Source organism: Amblyomma americanum, chromosome 4, assembly GCF_052857255.1.
Source record: "Amblyomma americanum isolate KBUSLIRL-KWMA chromosome 4, ASM5285725v1, whole genome shotgun sequence".
Taxonomy (NCBI): domain Eukaryota; kingdom Metazoa; phylum Arthropoda; class Arachnida; order Ixodida; family Ixodidae; genus Amblyomma; species Amblyomma americanum.
The window spans coordinates 34,664,587-34,680,709 of NC_135500.1; the positions used below are offsets into that span (position 1 = coordinate 34,664,587).

Genomic DNA, 16,123 nt, shown 5'->3' on the forward strand with positions numbered 1-16,123 from the left:
TACACCTTCCCCCTTTCAGCCGGCCTCTACATCTGCACGTTTTCTTGTCTCAGAGAAGAGAGAAAGCTCTTCCAAGTCATTCGCTGTCTATCCGCGCCAATGTTCAAAACTTGAACGAGCTATCGTGCCCACTTTTCTAAACTGTGGCAGAGAACGCGCAGAGGTACGGCACCCACTATCACAGTTTCCGCTACCGGCGCCACTGGCGCTCCCCGTACCATACGCGGTTTCAGCATTTTTTCTTACAGCAGTGCGCAGTGCGCACAGCGGTTCCCTTTGCCCGCTCCTCACCCGTCCAGCGCAGCATCTAGCACTGCTCCGCCCCTGCACTCAACGCCACTCTCTTTCCACCGCTCCCCACGACATCCTCCCCAAAAACGAGACTCCCCTTCCGGTGCTCTTAAAATGAAACTCGCAGCGCGCAAGTTCGAGGCAACAAACAAAGCGATCTGCGTTTGCCTTTCTCCCTCCTCTCCCATCCCATGGTTGCGAGCTTCGCCGTAGGGAGGGCGCATGCGTCACTGCCCGCTTGGCCGTCGCTCGAGCTGCGCATGCGCCCTCCGCTCTGCCGGCGGCTGCTCTTGGCGTTGTTCCCGCGCAGCCGCGCTGTGGTTTCGTTTTCTGTCTGCTCCGCTGTTCCGTAGTCTGCTTGGCTTTGCCTCGTCCTTGCTTGCCGCCGCCGCTTCGTCATCTCCGATCGACCTATCGACTGCAGAAGATGGGGACGAGTCGGGTTCAGGGAAAAGGGGATGGGCGCTCCGGAGAAAGGTGTGCGTTGACGGACGCGAAATCCCAGCATGAAACAGCTTCCCAAAAGTTTCGCTTTGGACCTCTGTGCGGCATCCTTCCAAGGCGACCGGTTACACACTGACGAGACACACGAACTTCACCACGGCTGCCAATTCCTTACAGAGACACAAGTGCTACCTGAGGTAGCACTTCTCTCCGGCAACATTTCCCGTCCACAACAAAGGACAAATTATACTCCGTCCTCGAAGAAAAATGCTGTCACACGGAGGAGGCCAAAGCTAAGAGGACTATTCATCAGAGTTCTAGCTATGGCTTTGCTCTTTGTTTAAAAGAATAAGAACTTATATCGCTAGGTACGGTGCAGCCATAACGTCGACTCAAAGGCAGTCAGCCAGCCAAAGGTGGTAAATGAATGTGTCAAAAGTGCCAATAATAAAGAAACACTTCTCTAGGTAGCCTGTGTGTACTCCTTGGCTATACTGCGCTAAGGTCGGGCTGGACGGTATAGCGGGCTTACTGGGGTGAAAGTAGAAACTTTCACAGAGAGTTTCCATACGCCAGCTATTCCCCGGATGATGCAACGGTTGTAGTACTTGGAGTAGCTGCTAGCGACAATGCTTAGTGGAGAAGTTCCTGGATGTAACTGCTTTGGATGTTTCGCGTGCGATTTGTTTCTGGACCAAAGTGAGTTAGGAGTGTGAACACATGCCTAATGAAACCTAAATTTGAACTATCCGATTTATATCCCGTGCCAAAAGGCTACACTTAATTGCCGAAAAGAATTATAGCATCTGGATCTTTTACTTCTTTAGTCGCAGTCCTACGGAGTGCAACCAACAGAATGCGCCAAGAAAGACAGCACCGGATGAAACCCTGGGGTGCATGCCACAATGGTGTCAAATTGGGTAGCAGCCTCCTCAAAGAAGTCTCAAGCAACAAACCGATGAGGATTAGAGGGATTCTGAGCACCCCACGAGCTTTGCTCGTGCGCAGTAAGCGTGGCAAAGTCGACCGACATTTTCATCAACGGAAAGGAAAATAACCAAGCAACGGTAGCCATTTCATGCCTCAATTATTAACGAACTGAACAAGAGAGAGTACGCACCCACATTAAAAAGCTAATATCAAAGATTTGCTAGCGCCGATAAGATTTGAGAACACAGTATGGCGTCCGTTTGCAATAATTAGCATTTGGTTCATTTTGTTGAGTTAATCCATGTTATGGAAAAAATCAACGCGAAGGCCTCAGATGCGGAGGCCCAGGGACAGGAGACAGATTTTTGCGCAACAAATGCCTCCCTATTTTTCCCGCGACACGTTGAAAACTTAGGGATGAACAGTGGTTAAATGGTGGCTGGCAATCGCACATTAGCGCCTCCTCTTTGTTCAGACAGCTTCTTCACATTGACGCGAAACATTCTGAACATAAAGCACTGGCAACTGAGAACACGTTGGCGTCGAACTTTGCGCGTAATTTCCACGCAGTAATGAGTATACGCCGTGCTATCGTTGTGTCACACACCTTGAGAGGGTTAAGAGAGGAGTAGAAAGCAGAGAGGGTCAGAGGTCAAACGCGAGTTAAGATACCATAGTTGAAATTAAGAACAAGAAATGAGCATGGGAAAGGTATGCAATGCGGAGATAACCGATGCGTCCTTCGGGTAACAGACTGAATTCCGTGAGGAGGCAAGGGGCGACGGATAGTCAAGTGGGTGGATGAGGTAATGAGGTCTGCGGGGATAAGCTGACCGCATCTAGCACAGGACAGGGTTAATTGGAAGGGTATGAAACAGTTCTTCGTCATTCACTGGATGATGCTGCCGATGATCCGAAATAGGCATTTCAGCGAGCAGGTTTCGTGAGATGAAAGTCTGGTGCTCCTGAAACGCGCCACGTACGCGCGATGCTGATTCTCCTACCGAGCCGGTGGGCGGCGCCACCCTGCAGACGACGCAGACGTGCGTGGTTCGTCTCCGGGGAGAGATCGTTGGGAGAGGAGGAAGGCCCCGAATTCCGGGCGCCGAGACAATTCCATTGAAGCAGCGATCGCCGAATGATGCGCCGCGGGCAAACAAGGTCGGAATGGCTTCCCCGACACGTCTCGGCGATTTGCTGTTCCGGAAAGACGGCCGCTGCTCTCTAGCCAAGAGAGCTCGAATTCTTTCTCCAGAACTCGCCGTTCGCTGCCATCGTTCGACGTCGAAGCATGCTGTCAGGCACCATGTGCGCGAGAGAACGCCGTGTGATTTATGCGGTGCGTTGCGCGAATACAAAAGAGAGAAACTAAAAAAATCTACGAGTATATTGGACCGAGGGATAAAATCCCGTAATGAAAGTGGCAGACACATCAAATTTTTCGTGATTTGTTCGTGCTTTGTAAAAACGGGAAATACATTAGTAAACATCAAAGATTGGTCAAGAAGTGAGATTCGACTGTCGTGAAATAATTTATTATCGAATTTAGTTTTTTATTCCGCTCAGATTTCTGTTTCAGCAGTCAAACGGTAGTTGTGGCGTGACCAGTAAGTTTGAGATGAAGCAATGCATACGGAAATTGTAATATAACCGCGGTTTGTTTAGTCGTTGACAATCCGGCTTTTGCAGCACTGTGGCGTAGGAGTCTGGGAGAATTAAAAGGACAAAGCACCGATTATGTGGCAGTTTTTGTGTGATTCACGTGATCTAATACCTACTTGCGACGCTGCAACCACCGTGAAATTATTGAAGATACCAAGCTGAGTTATAAATTATTTATCGCATGCAGGTGAATCCTACGCGATAATCCATGTTATACTAATGCTTTTCGCACCGTTCGAGACGAAAAACACACTGTGAAAACTTTGGCGTCTCTGCCCCAAACAGAACACCAAGCAGCTGTGCTACACGCATTGCACCTTTTCAAGATGCCATTTAAACCGAGAGAGTCTGTCTTTGGAAGGCAGGAATAGAAATCGTGGAATTAGGAAACAACCGTAAGGTGAAACAGGTAAAATAGGCGACACGGCATCGGGCTACCTCTCGCCCGTCGTGACAGCGGCAGCTGAAGCCGCCACGGAGAAGTCTGGCCAAGGATGAGGGAAGTTGAAGAAGCTAAACGACTTCAAGTTGCGCCGTTCCATCCTGTACGCCATTTCGCACAGCTTGAAGTGCGTAGCGATCAGGTATGGGCAACCACTCGTTTCTTCGGTTCCTTTCAAGCTTGCCAAGCTGTGCCCTTGTATATGCGAGAAGAAAAAAAAAAACTCGCAGCACGGTTACCAGTGTGCAATGCAAGCTTCAGCGACCGACGTTGGCGGTGTTGATTATATTATTGTTTATTTATTATTATTTGCATTGTTATATGACATAATGCGCGTGACGGCGCTTTGGTTTCACTAGTGGCGCCACTGTGTTCAAGCACCGTAGCGCGGCGCGTTGCAGTGACGTCACTCACAACTGCCCAATAAGCGTTGCGCGGTTACGCCAACGTCGACTCTGCAGAAATGGGAAGCATGCCCTTAATAGCTCTTACAGTAAAACAGAAGAAATTGTTGCGGGAAGAAGTTTTCCAGGCCTCGTGGGTTGTGTGAATCAGAAGTGTTCTACAATGCCCCACTTTCGTGCTGCGAAACTGACTTGGGCGAAACAAGCCGCCGTATCGATGACCGGTCAAGGGAGCACGCACAAAGTTTAGACAGCAAGGATGATGCGCACATATCCGCGTATTACAGCTCCTCGACTTGTGAGCCACGTTGCCACAAGCGTTGGTTCTGATATAGAAATTGGGATTTGACCTTCTCTCAGCCTAGTGGTGAGACCTTTTGTTTCACTGCCTGCAGTGAGTCAAGTGTTCCCGCTGGCACACGTCTGTCAGCATTTCGTTTTAATTAGTAATTTTGTGTACTACTAATAAACTACTAATAAACTGGTTACTAGTGTATGTGTCCCATTTGTAAGCGTAGTTTCTGCCAGAAAAGCGCCACATGCGCGTGGGTGCGGTCGTTTAAGCAGCCTGATAATAAAATTATTTCTGCGAACAACTGCTTCCAGACAAATCGGTTTTCCACGGTTTATAAGGAAAGACCCTCATGCGTGTGGATGGATGAATGGATAGAACGAACCTTTGAAATGGAGCGGTGCTGGGCACCACCAGCACCAGGTTCTGTTGCATAGCACCCAGAATCACATTTTGGTCGAACGTTCCATCAGCTGCCCAGATGTCCACGCCACTTCTACAGCTACCTGAGTCCCGAAGCTTCAGGAACGACCAGGGTATCGCGAATCCTGCGGTCATAATCGTATCCATGCTTATCAGTGAAGAAGAGAGACCCCAACTGACCATCGGTTGTCTGCTGTTCACTCCTTGCCCCATGCCTATTTCCTATTCTTGATTTACCACTAACTTGCTTTCATCCACTTGCCCATCCGGCTCTCTTTCTGTCTCTTGACCCATTGACTGTCGGACTGACTTCCACGGACAACAGCTCTCTATTCGAAAAGGCGTAGAGTCGACGCCGCATGAATATAATCATTCCAAGCTTGTCAACTAGGCGTAGTGTCCGGACGCCTTCTGGGCGCTTTGCAGAAGAGCTGCTTCCATTGCATGCCGTGCAGCCTGATCTAGCTTGTCGAGACGTTGCTAGCAGTGCGTTCTCCTTTCTAAGTAATCAGGGCTGTTGGTGAATCCGTGTTGCAGAAAATCGAGGGTTGTGCAGGCCGAAATTTGCCAACATCGGAGCAAAGAAAGCATTTGGAAACAATGCAGCAGCTACACTGAGTGTCCCACAGTATTAAGAACGTGGGTGAAAGGCATGGAATCAACGTTTTCTTTTCCGCACGTTGACCTTTAACCCTTGGCCTTAGCCCTTTGCATGCAAAATTAGAAGCGAGAGGAGGAACAATCGGGCTTGTAAAGCTGAGCAAGCGAAACCCTTTGTCGAGCACCGAAGCGTTGGCGTTTACAGGATATCAGTGGGCTGTGTCCTGTAGAAAATAGCAGATAGGCCAGATAGGCAGGTGCATAAACACGCGTTTGCAAGAACGTAACGCATCCAAAGACGCGAGCCACGGAGGCGATTTGGCGGTCCATTGCCGCACGTGCACAAAATGCAAAATCACGGAGGGAACTTGGGACGGCGAGCGGGCTTTGAATGCAAAAACATCGAACCACACGAGTGGCTAGCCACGAACCGCCAGATATCGAGGAATGCAGGACCGGTAGACCAGGAAAGACGAGAAAAAGGCCTTCAGAGCTAAAAATAAAACATTTCGCGTTAATCACCCAATAACTTATGAAGCCCAGAATATTGAAATCGTAGAATCGCATAAAACACTTGAAGTCATGTTTAACAGTAACTTGAACTGGGACTTGCATTTTGAAAACATATGCAAAAAAATTTCCGCAACAGCTGGGGCGATCTCACGCTGCCTAACGTTCCTCCCGACGCAAATAAAAATCCAGCTCTATCACGCGTTATGTGTGTCCCACGTCAATTATTGTTCTTGTCTGGGGCATCACTACACCTACAAACAAGCATGAAATTCTTAGAATCCAGAAAAGAATCGTCCGCCACATCGGAAATCACCCATACCTCTCGCACACTGGCCGCTTGTTTGAAACCTATAAATTAATTCCCGTGACATCTTTGTACGACTTCAGGATTTTACGTACGTTTTATGCATCAAATAGCCCATTTCAAGACTTTCTCATTTCAACCGCATCACTACAGCTTCACGAACATATGGTTTCTACCAAAAGCACTAATAACAGGTACATTCCGCGCTTTAGAACTAATTATAAATATCAGTCATTAAAACATAATCTCCCTTCAGTTCTAGACACATTCACATTTCATGCTAAGCCTACGATAAACCAGTTGAAGCAGCAATTCCTTAATATATTATGAGATCAACACTTAAACACTGCCTTGCATGTTATTACTTAAGATATTGATTTAGTTGTGTTTGATGTTACTGTTCCTTCTTAATCATGTATGAACGATTTTTCCTTTTTTTCTCCTTTCCATGTATGCAATACGTTTTCCTATATTGATTTTTTGACATGTATAACTTGATACTGAAATTTCGTGCCACATATTGAAGTCTCAAGTGGTGTCTCTCCTGTATCTGCAATGTACATTGACTGAACTTCACGCTGCCCTACCTTGTTGTAGTCTCTTGGGCACAGTCAAGCTGCCTCGAGCAGCTTTTTGCCCAAGAGCTCCTTCCATGTATATGACAAAGTAAAAGAATTAAATTGAATTGAACTCGTCGAATGTGACAAAGAAAGTGGCTTTGTCGTTCTGCCCTCCGCACTTTTTAACGAGAAATCAGCTGCAGCCGTGCTCAAGAACTTTAAAAGTGCACCTGTAAAGCGTACCCGTGTGAAGAATTACGCCATCTCTTTATGCAATAGCATAGAACTAACGAAACTGTCCCATGCAATTGATAAAAGTAAGAAACACAGCCTTCCTGTGTTCTCAGCCGCTAAAACGTCCAAGAATGAAGTGTCCTTCAGAGCCATAATTAGCAAAAAAAAGGGCACCTCGCAACACGAAATCAGTCTTTTTCTTCAGAAGCACTTGAACATGTGGCATATTGATGGTCCTTACGCCACAAAGAATTCTGAGGATGTCATAGCGCTTCTGTAGACAAAAGACGTCATTGGATTCGGGTTCTCTGCAGATGTCGAAGATCTGTTTTACGCCATAAACTTTTGGATCTGTACGTAACTGCATTAAAGCCAACGGAGCCATATACTTTCAAATTACAACAGGTATCTCGGTGGACAGCTTCCTGACACTATTGCAATTTTACTTGAATGCCACTTTTACCACTTTTGACAAGCGTACCTTTCCGCAGCGACAGGGAGGGTGCATTGGGGCGTGCGTTGCACCTGGTTTGTGTAACATATCCTTATCCAGCATTGACTGCACCTTGTTCGGTGTACTAAACAGTGGCGACGTTGTACGCGTTTTTAGATACGTTGACGATTTTCTTGTGCTTATGAAGAAACGGAGTGATTTTATGTATGATGATACCATTGCGGGAATTTTAAATTTCATTACGACTAACGCCTCGGGCTTCACATTTACTCATGAGCTCCCTGTCGATAACATTATCCAGTTCGGGGACCTTAAGCTTACCTTCTCTCATGAGCATGTCTGTTAGTGTTTCTGCCCCAGTTCACGGAAAGAACTATTACATTACGATTCCGCACACTCTAAAACCACTAAAAGGGCTAGTGCTATACAGATTCTAGAGAAGGCTTTAAAGAAGTCCTGTGCGCATGCCATGCGAACCGGCTTCGACATTTCAAGCTTGAAGGAGGCTGGTTTTCCTGATGTGGTTGACCTGGCAGTAGTTCAAACGTTGGCAAAGAAGTTAAAATCCACTCTGAATTTAAGCACTGGTGTATCTATCAAAATCGACAGGCCAGTCGTAATTCCGTATGTCCACAGGACTGCACACAATCTTATGAAAGTAGGAAACAAGCACGGCGTCCCACTGGTTTTCTCGGCACCCAGCAAGCTGAGTCACCTTCGCGCCCTTATTAGAAGGCACACCAAGGAAAAGACGCAACGTGGTTAGCGCCTAAAGCACAGGAACCGCTATATGGCCTGCCAAGATGGAGTGGTTAATCTGATTCCCCTCACATGTGGTATAGTCTACACAGGGCAGACAGGCCGCTGTATGAATATTCGCACTCGTGAACATGAGTGACGCATTCAAAACACGGAGAAGCGTCACCTGACGATGCATTGCCTTGGTCAGGTTAGGATTTTGCGCGAGAGTAAAAATGAGAAAGCACAGAAACCTCTAGAAGCGTTTTTCATCAAACAGAAAGGGCAATAATGCATAAGTTATGCTTCAATCAGACTATACAACAGAGAGGCTCGCTTCCTTGAAAGCATGGTGATGTAAACTTGTATTTTTTATTTTACATTCTGTGTGCATGTGATACCCTTTTCTGCCTGCGCTGACGTGCATATATTGCAACGGGGCGATGGTCCCGCCCAAAGGAAAGCACACAAAGTCGGAGAGAGCCAAAGGAACACCCCCGGAGGCCCCCAATTTTTATCCTCGTCTGCGCGCGCTCCTCGCACCTCATCTTCTTCCGCGTAGGGCACTTAGTCGGCGTACGCCGTGCCCTGGGCGTTTATGCCCGTAACAACTTTCCACCGAGTGGGTGGAGAACGTCTGGTGCGAAGCAGTGCGACGGTCCAGGTGTTCGAGTCCAGGGAGGAGAGCCGGGGAGTACGGTAGCCTCATGTGATGCCGTCCCACAGCAGTGGCCGCAAGCTCCAGTACAGCGAGGCGGGGCGAAAAATGTCTGAAGGCTGCAGCACTGAAGCAGTCGACCTAGTCGGAGAGGACCCGGCGTGCTTTTCGATGACGTTGTTGGCACCGTCCATGTTGGCTGGCGTCCTCTAGCTCGTGCTTCGCTTTGCAGGCTGTCATCAGGCCGGCTAGGTGCTGGCCCAGGCGTGGTCGTGTCCTGGGCGAAATTGATGGGGAACACACTTCCTGCACGTTTTGCGGCGCTTCCTTGATAGGGTCGCGTTCCTTGAGAAAGGCATCGTCTCGATGAGGCCGGCTTAAGGTTCTTCTCACCAGCGCAGCTTAATTTGCAGTAGGCATCATCACGCTGGGATGACATTGAAGTGTCGTCTGACACCAAACTGTCCCGGTAGATCTCGGGGCTGCTCGTAGGCGGTTCCTCACCATACGACAACCGCGAGGGCTCTTGCTCGCCTTCGGAAAGTGGTTACAGTAAGCCGTTCATCTCAAGCTTAGCCCGACTTTCGGTTCCGGCGGCACAGTCGGGCGACGGCGCTTGTATTTGCTTTTGCGGCTTCGTGTTAGCTCTTGGAAGCGCATCGCCGCGCTTGCCCTTGTGTAGTTTTCCCGTGGGCGACGGGGTTGTTACGAAGTGCACAGTCAGGACAGACACACCACGGAACTTGTGGTTGCGCCCATGGCCCGGCGCTCTATTTATGGGGCGGAATTCTGGGAGGGAGGCCTGGAGCCAGCAGGCGGCGCCGGCACTGGTGAGGACGTGGGAGCCAATAAACCTGATCCGGGAGCCAAGTAGGGATCACCGCGGGTGCCGGAGACATCTCTCTTTATGTTCGAAACATGTTCTTGAAAAATGAGGTGCACACCGCGTTGGCGATGCTCAGGCAGATCTTCGAGTCGGTACGTCACAGGGCCGAGCCGGGCAACAACACGGTAAGGCCCGCGGTACTGGGGCAAGAACTTTGCGGCGGCACGGCCAGCAGCGCGGATGGTGCGGCGAACGAGGACCATGTCGTCGTGTCGGGAGGAGGGGGGTGGCGTAGCTGCCTCATTGACCGCTTACACACGCTCATGGGCCCGGAGAAGGTTAAGCTGGGCGTCAAGGCGAGCGCGACGAAGTCGTTGGGCGGAATCCGGTGGTGGCACCATAGGATGGGGCAGGCCCAACTGCGCATCGAGGGGAATGGAAGGCGTTCTGCCATACGCGACCGAGAACGGCGTCGCACGCGTTGTTTCCTGCGTCGCAGTGTTGACGGCAAAAACAGTGGCAGGAACAAAACGACCCCAGTTTGTGTGGGATGGAGCAACGCAGGACGCAAGTATATCCGTCAGTGTCCGGTTAACACGCTCCACGAGACCATTGCACTGGGGATGGTTGAGGGATGTCATTGAGTGCGCAATCCCAAAAGAGCGGAGGCTCGCTCAAATTCATGCGACATAAAGGAACTCCCACGGTCCGTAATGAGGCATCGGGGCACACCTTGACGAAGGACGAGATGCTGTTCCACAAACAAGACGGCATGGGCAGACGACGTAACAGGAACGGGCAGTGCTTCGACCCACTTCAGGAAGTGATCGATCGCAACCAAAACATACCGACCGCCGGCGCGCGTCTTCGGGTCCGTCAAAGCCAACGCATAACAGGGGTGGCGCGAAAGGAAGTCGGCACCTTGATGGGCAGAGCCGCGCCGATGCTCTATAGTAAAATCGTAGTCCTGAAGTTGGAGGAACAAGCGCGCATATTTCGCATTGAAATGTTTGGCGGACTGTAGCCAAGTGAGGGCGCTACTGTCCGTCACGATGGTAAAATGACGCCCGTACAGGTAGGGACGAAACTTCTCGACGGCCCAGACAACGGCGAAGCAGTCAAGTTCCGAAGAGTGCCGGCGGCGCTCCACGTCGGATAGCTTGCGGCTGGCATAGGCTAGGACCTTGTGGTCGCCAGACTCGTCTTCCTGCAGGAGGTCTGCGCCGAGCCCATCGTGGCTAGCATCCGTGTGGAGGATGTTGGGGGCCGATTCGTCATAATGTCCAACGTAGGAGGCTCGAGGAGGGCATTCTTGACATCGAGGAACGCTAGCTGTTGGGTTGGCGTCCAACTCCACACGGGATCCTTCTCCAACAGGGCAGTCAAGGGAGCGCTTCGCTTGGCAATGTTCAGAATGAAGTGACGGAAATAGGAAGCAAATCCAAGAAAACTTTTCAGTTCCTTGGGAGTGGTGGGAAATGCGTAAACCGTGAGCGCTTGTAGTTTTTCAGGGTCAGGACAAATACCATGCCGGTTCACGACGTGACCCAAGTACGTCACTTCCGCGAAACCGAAGAAGCATTTTTTTTGTTTCACGCAAAGCCCAGCAGCGGTAAGGGATTCGAGGACAAGATTGAGGCGTCTCTGGTGTTTGTCGAACGTAGCCGCGTAGACAATGACGTTTTCCAGGTAGACCAACGCCATAGTCCACTTCCCATGGCCAAAGACGCGGCCCATGAGGCGTTGGAAGGTGGCCGGCGCATTCGAGAGACCAAAGGGCATGCGGTTGAACTGATAAAGACCGTCAGGCGTCACAAACGCCGTCTTTTCCGCGTCGTCAGGGTGAAGAGGCACCTGCCAGTAGCCCGAAAGAAGATCCAAGGTGAACAAGTATTGGGACCCCTTCAGGCGGTCGAGGGCGTCTTCAAGGCGAGGCAGCGGATAGACGTCTAAATTGATGACGGCGTTGAGCTTGCGGTAGTCCACGCAGAAGCCATACTTCTTCCGTACAAGGACGACAGGAGAGGACCAGGGGCTGCACGAATGGGAAATGACGCCCTGGTCTAGCATGTCGGCCACGTGCTGCTGAATACCAGCCGTTCGGCTGGTGCGACACGACGGGGTTGATGGTGGATGGGCCCGTGACCGGTGGTGTGTCCGGGTAGTACACCCAAGTCCTTCGACACGCAGAGCGAGGCAACTGCGGTGTTGGCTGCAGTAGGGCCTTGAGTGTGGCGAGCTCCGCGGAGGTCAGGTTGGGGCCAAAACTGAGACTCCAACGGTAGGGCCTCAGGTGTTGGTGGGGTCGGTGCCAGGGCCGCAGGCTGCAGAGAGGCAACCGGCGAGCCTGGGCCTAAAAAGTGCGCCTTGCCCAGGTGCGACCCATGACGCAGTGCGAGTGGGTGACCACCGATGTTAAGAACCATCACGTGAGCCTTTCCGTTCACCACTGACAGAAGGCACCGACGTGAGGTCGTCTCGCGGGCTGGTGCGGCACAGTGGACGGGCTCGAAGAGCACATCGGCGGTTACCTGGTCGCCAAGCTGACCCTGTACCCAGGTTGACGCTCCCGTTGGTAGGGTCACGTCAGAAGCCGCCAACACTACGCACACGTCGGACGGCGGAACGTGACGTCGAAGGTTCGATACGACGCCGCGCAGAGGGGCGGAGGCACGCTTGGCCGCCGACACCAGGAAGAGGCATAGGTCCGCACCGTAGTGAAAAAGCCGACGAGCCCAGCCTTGGCGGCGGGGAGGCCGGTACGCCTGCTGCCGCGGGTTCGCGAAGTCCACAACGACCCCTAATTGCTGGCACCAGCCGCACCCGAGAACCACCGGCCAAATTGGGCTGTCGGCGACCACAAACTTGGTCGCGAAGGTCGTGCCGAAAGCACGCACATCCACGACGACACGTCCGAGTTGGTGCACCAGGGTGCCGTTGAATGTCAAAGGATGGGTCTTAGGGGCCGGCAGAAGCGCGTGGGGCACGCCGGTTACAAGAGACTTGTACAGGACGTTCACAGCTGCCCCCGTGTCAACTAGGGCGTTCACGTGCTGGCCGAGTATAGCCACGTCCGCAAATGCGTAGGGCGCTGCACGAGAGCGTAGCAGCGACGAGCGGGAGGAATCGAGACACAGAAGCGTGGTGACTGATAGTGAATTTATTCGCCGGAACTGGGCCCCCGCAGTTCCGCCGGAGCGTTTCCCAACGGCCAAGGCTCAACGCAGTCCCTCGAATAGTGGCCCCGTTGGCCGCAACGAAAGCAGGTCTGGGTCAAGCTGGTGCGCCCTCTGCGGGCGGGAGTCGCAGCGGTGGCCACGGACCATAAAGACCACTCCGTGGTGGTGGTACGAACAGCCGCTTGCTCCGCGCGCCTGGGGCTCAGGATCATATCAGCATCGACAGCAAGGTTCACAGCTGCGCGGACGGACTCGGGTCACCCGAGGCGGACCTGCCGCTGGACTTCCGGGTCCCGAATGGCGTCGACAAAAGCTTCCTTGGTGATCAAACCCACGGTGGTCGGTGCCGCACCCGGCAGCGACTACGACGCCAACCACTGAACAGCCGCGGAAAGCTCCTGGTAGCTTTCCCCAGGCTCCTGCCGGCGAGCACGCAGGCGCTGGTATTGGAGACGGGGCTGGCCCGACCAATAATGGTCGGCGAGGAGGCCCGCGATGGAGTCGTCCGGCCCTGCTCCGCGCGGGGCAGGTTCGGGAGCAGCTCCGTCGTTCTTCCCCGCAGCTTGGAGACGAGCATCACAGCCCTCGTGCTGGCGTCCCATCCCTGCGCCGCTGCGATGGTGTCCAGCTGTACCTGGTAAGCCTCCCACGGAGCAGTGCCGTCGAAAGTCGGCCACTCTACCGCAATCCCCAGCTGGCGGACCGGGAGGGGCGCACCCGCGCCGTGCATCACACGATCGTATACTGTGAGGACAGCCCGACGGGCGTGGGTGCGGACGATTCCATGGTGGTGACGGAAGGCTCCGGTCCGTCACGGTTCGGGTAGATCGGCACAGCATGCCGGGGCCCACGCTCGACCGCCTCGAACCTCGCCTCTAGCTGGTCCAGTCGCCGATAGAGGCGCTCAAAGGCGGCCTGGGACAGTGTTCCTGTATATGCTCCTGCAGGGAGCAGAGTTGCGCGAAGGTCCGCCATTTTGTTCCAAGCTGTGCGGGAAAGCAGCTCCTCGAGCGCACAGGCGCTGGGATCATGACGGGGCTGGCGTTGTAGAGCAGTTCGCTTTCTTTTTTAAAAGCTTACAAACGGCGCTCGATTGCGGGCATCCTTTTTTACTTTTACTGTCTCAGTGCTCAGGGATTGATGCTAAGCCAATCATACTTCGTTGAAAAAAAAACGTCGAAGAATAATCTGATTTGCCGAAAATATCATACAGCATGACTGAAAGATCGCGAAATGACAGCGATAGCTCGCAGTACGGACATTAATGGCGCAGAAATGCTTGGAAATGAAAAACATGCGTGAGTTGTGCGATGAAGAGAAGTGCAGTAATGCATCTTCCTGCAGAACCACATTGAAATACATTATTCTATAGGGTTGCGACCGTCGATGTCGCATGAAGCTTGTGAAACCACGCTGCATACGATGTGAATGCGGGCAGTCTAAAGCTATGCATTTTGCACGCAAGTAAATCTATCCCACCAAAGGCACAGATATCGCAAACTCGCGCGCTTATCTTTAACAAAATATACGTATCATTTGTTGCTCTGACTTCTAGCCCTCCATTGCATTTTTCCTCTGCCATGGTCATCTTTTCAAGCCAAACACATCCCGTGCTGTACTTCTTTAATATCCAAAAATTAGAGAAGCCTGCCTTAAGTCAGTGCAGCTGAATTGTGATATACGAGTTTCCGATTAAGGATCTCGAAAAGTGATATCTCCTTCTGGTGCTGTTATTTAATTGCTCGTTTTTCCTTAAGCACTATAGCATTTTCTCTTGACCTACTTGAATTATATGTACCTTCACTGCATTATGAAATATCTTTGTTTTTGACTGCTCTATGCTTATAGTCAAGGAAAAATAATTATCTGAATATCCAATTTTGCTTTTTCAAGCATTTCATGCTATTTTTGTTCCCATCTCCTCCAGTTTTAACATCCTTGTCAGTGGAACCTTAAGTGTATTTTTAACAAATAAAATAGTTAAAAAGCCTAGGCAAAGCTTGTTCTCATGCTGAGAGACCGGCCTCCCATTTCTGTGTAGTAGACTGGGACTAGAACAAAATTTCACATACAGTTTGCTTGTCAAACATTCTTTATTTCACAAAACAAACAATTTCTGCAAAATGCTGGAGGTGGCAGCAGAATATGCAGACAGGCTGGTAGCGGCTGCACATAAGAAATGCTCTGTCACGTGCAGCCAGGTTAGGAACAGAACTGTTGTTCAACTCGAAGCGGTGGAGGAAAAATGAAGATAATTTGTTGATGGAAAACATGAGTCGCCGCATGGAGTTTGAGCGTGCCTGCTCAACAATTTGTGATTTATATTGAACTGTAATTTATATCAGACTAGGCATATAGCCAAATGAAGGTCGCAACGCCGGAGGGAGGTATGAGACAATGGAGGTTATGTGGCTAAGTTGGTCATACAAATACGGTAAAGTTGTGCTGTTTATTCTCTTACCTCGCATATTCAAGTTCCTTTCGGGGCTGCTTTCGGGGCTGCTTTCACGCGTCCCGTACGCAAAAGCCAGCGCAGTCGCTGACGTACGACTGACCGTCCGGACGGCACTGCGTAAAAAGCTTTGCCGCTTTCGGTACGGTTATTGCAGTTTGGAGCACTGCACCCCGTCATAGTTGGAGGCTGCCGTCACTGCACACTATCAAAATATATGCAACCGGAGCGCACGGAAAAGGCGGGAATACACCGCAGCCTACCGCACCGGACGCGTCCGATCACGACGGCAGCCGAGAGGGTACTGGGGCTGGCGAGGAACCGGCGTTGCGCCTGGAAAGTCGGCTCTTCCACTTCAAAATGGAACAAACGTCGTCTGCGGAATCACGTGACGGCCGCTCGGCGAATGGCGTCAGGAGCGGCGTGAGGAAAACAGTCGCGCAACTCTGCTCTCTGCGGGAGCATATACAGGAACACTAGCCTGGGAAAGGGGCAGGCCGTCGGAACGCCCGAAAGCAGCGGCCGTGCCGTGTGCAGCGTCAGCCGGAGATTGCTCGCCGTCCTCGGCCCCTTCCGCAGGCTGCTTCCGAGCGCGGGTGGGCGCCATCTGACCGCTGCCACCAAAATATGACACGGGACGACTGTCCCACCCAGAGGAAAGCACAAAAAGTAGGACAGCAGAAGGAACCCCTGCCGAATTTTTATCCCGGAGGATTT

At 51.5% G+C, this 16,123-nt stretch overlaps 1 protein-coding gene across 1 annotated transcript in view; it reads right to left on the minus strand.

Annotated features, from left to right (window-relative positions):
* The window catches only part of Sh (Potassium voltage-gated channel protein Shaker), a 340,817-nt gene that overhangs the window by 146,298 nt on the left and 178,396 nt on the right, over window positions 1-16,123 (minus strand). The window lies entirely within an intron of this gene.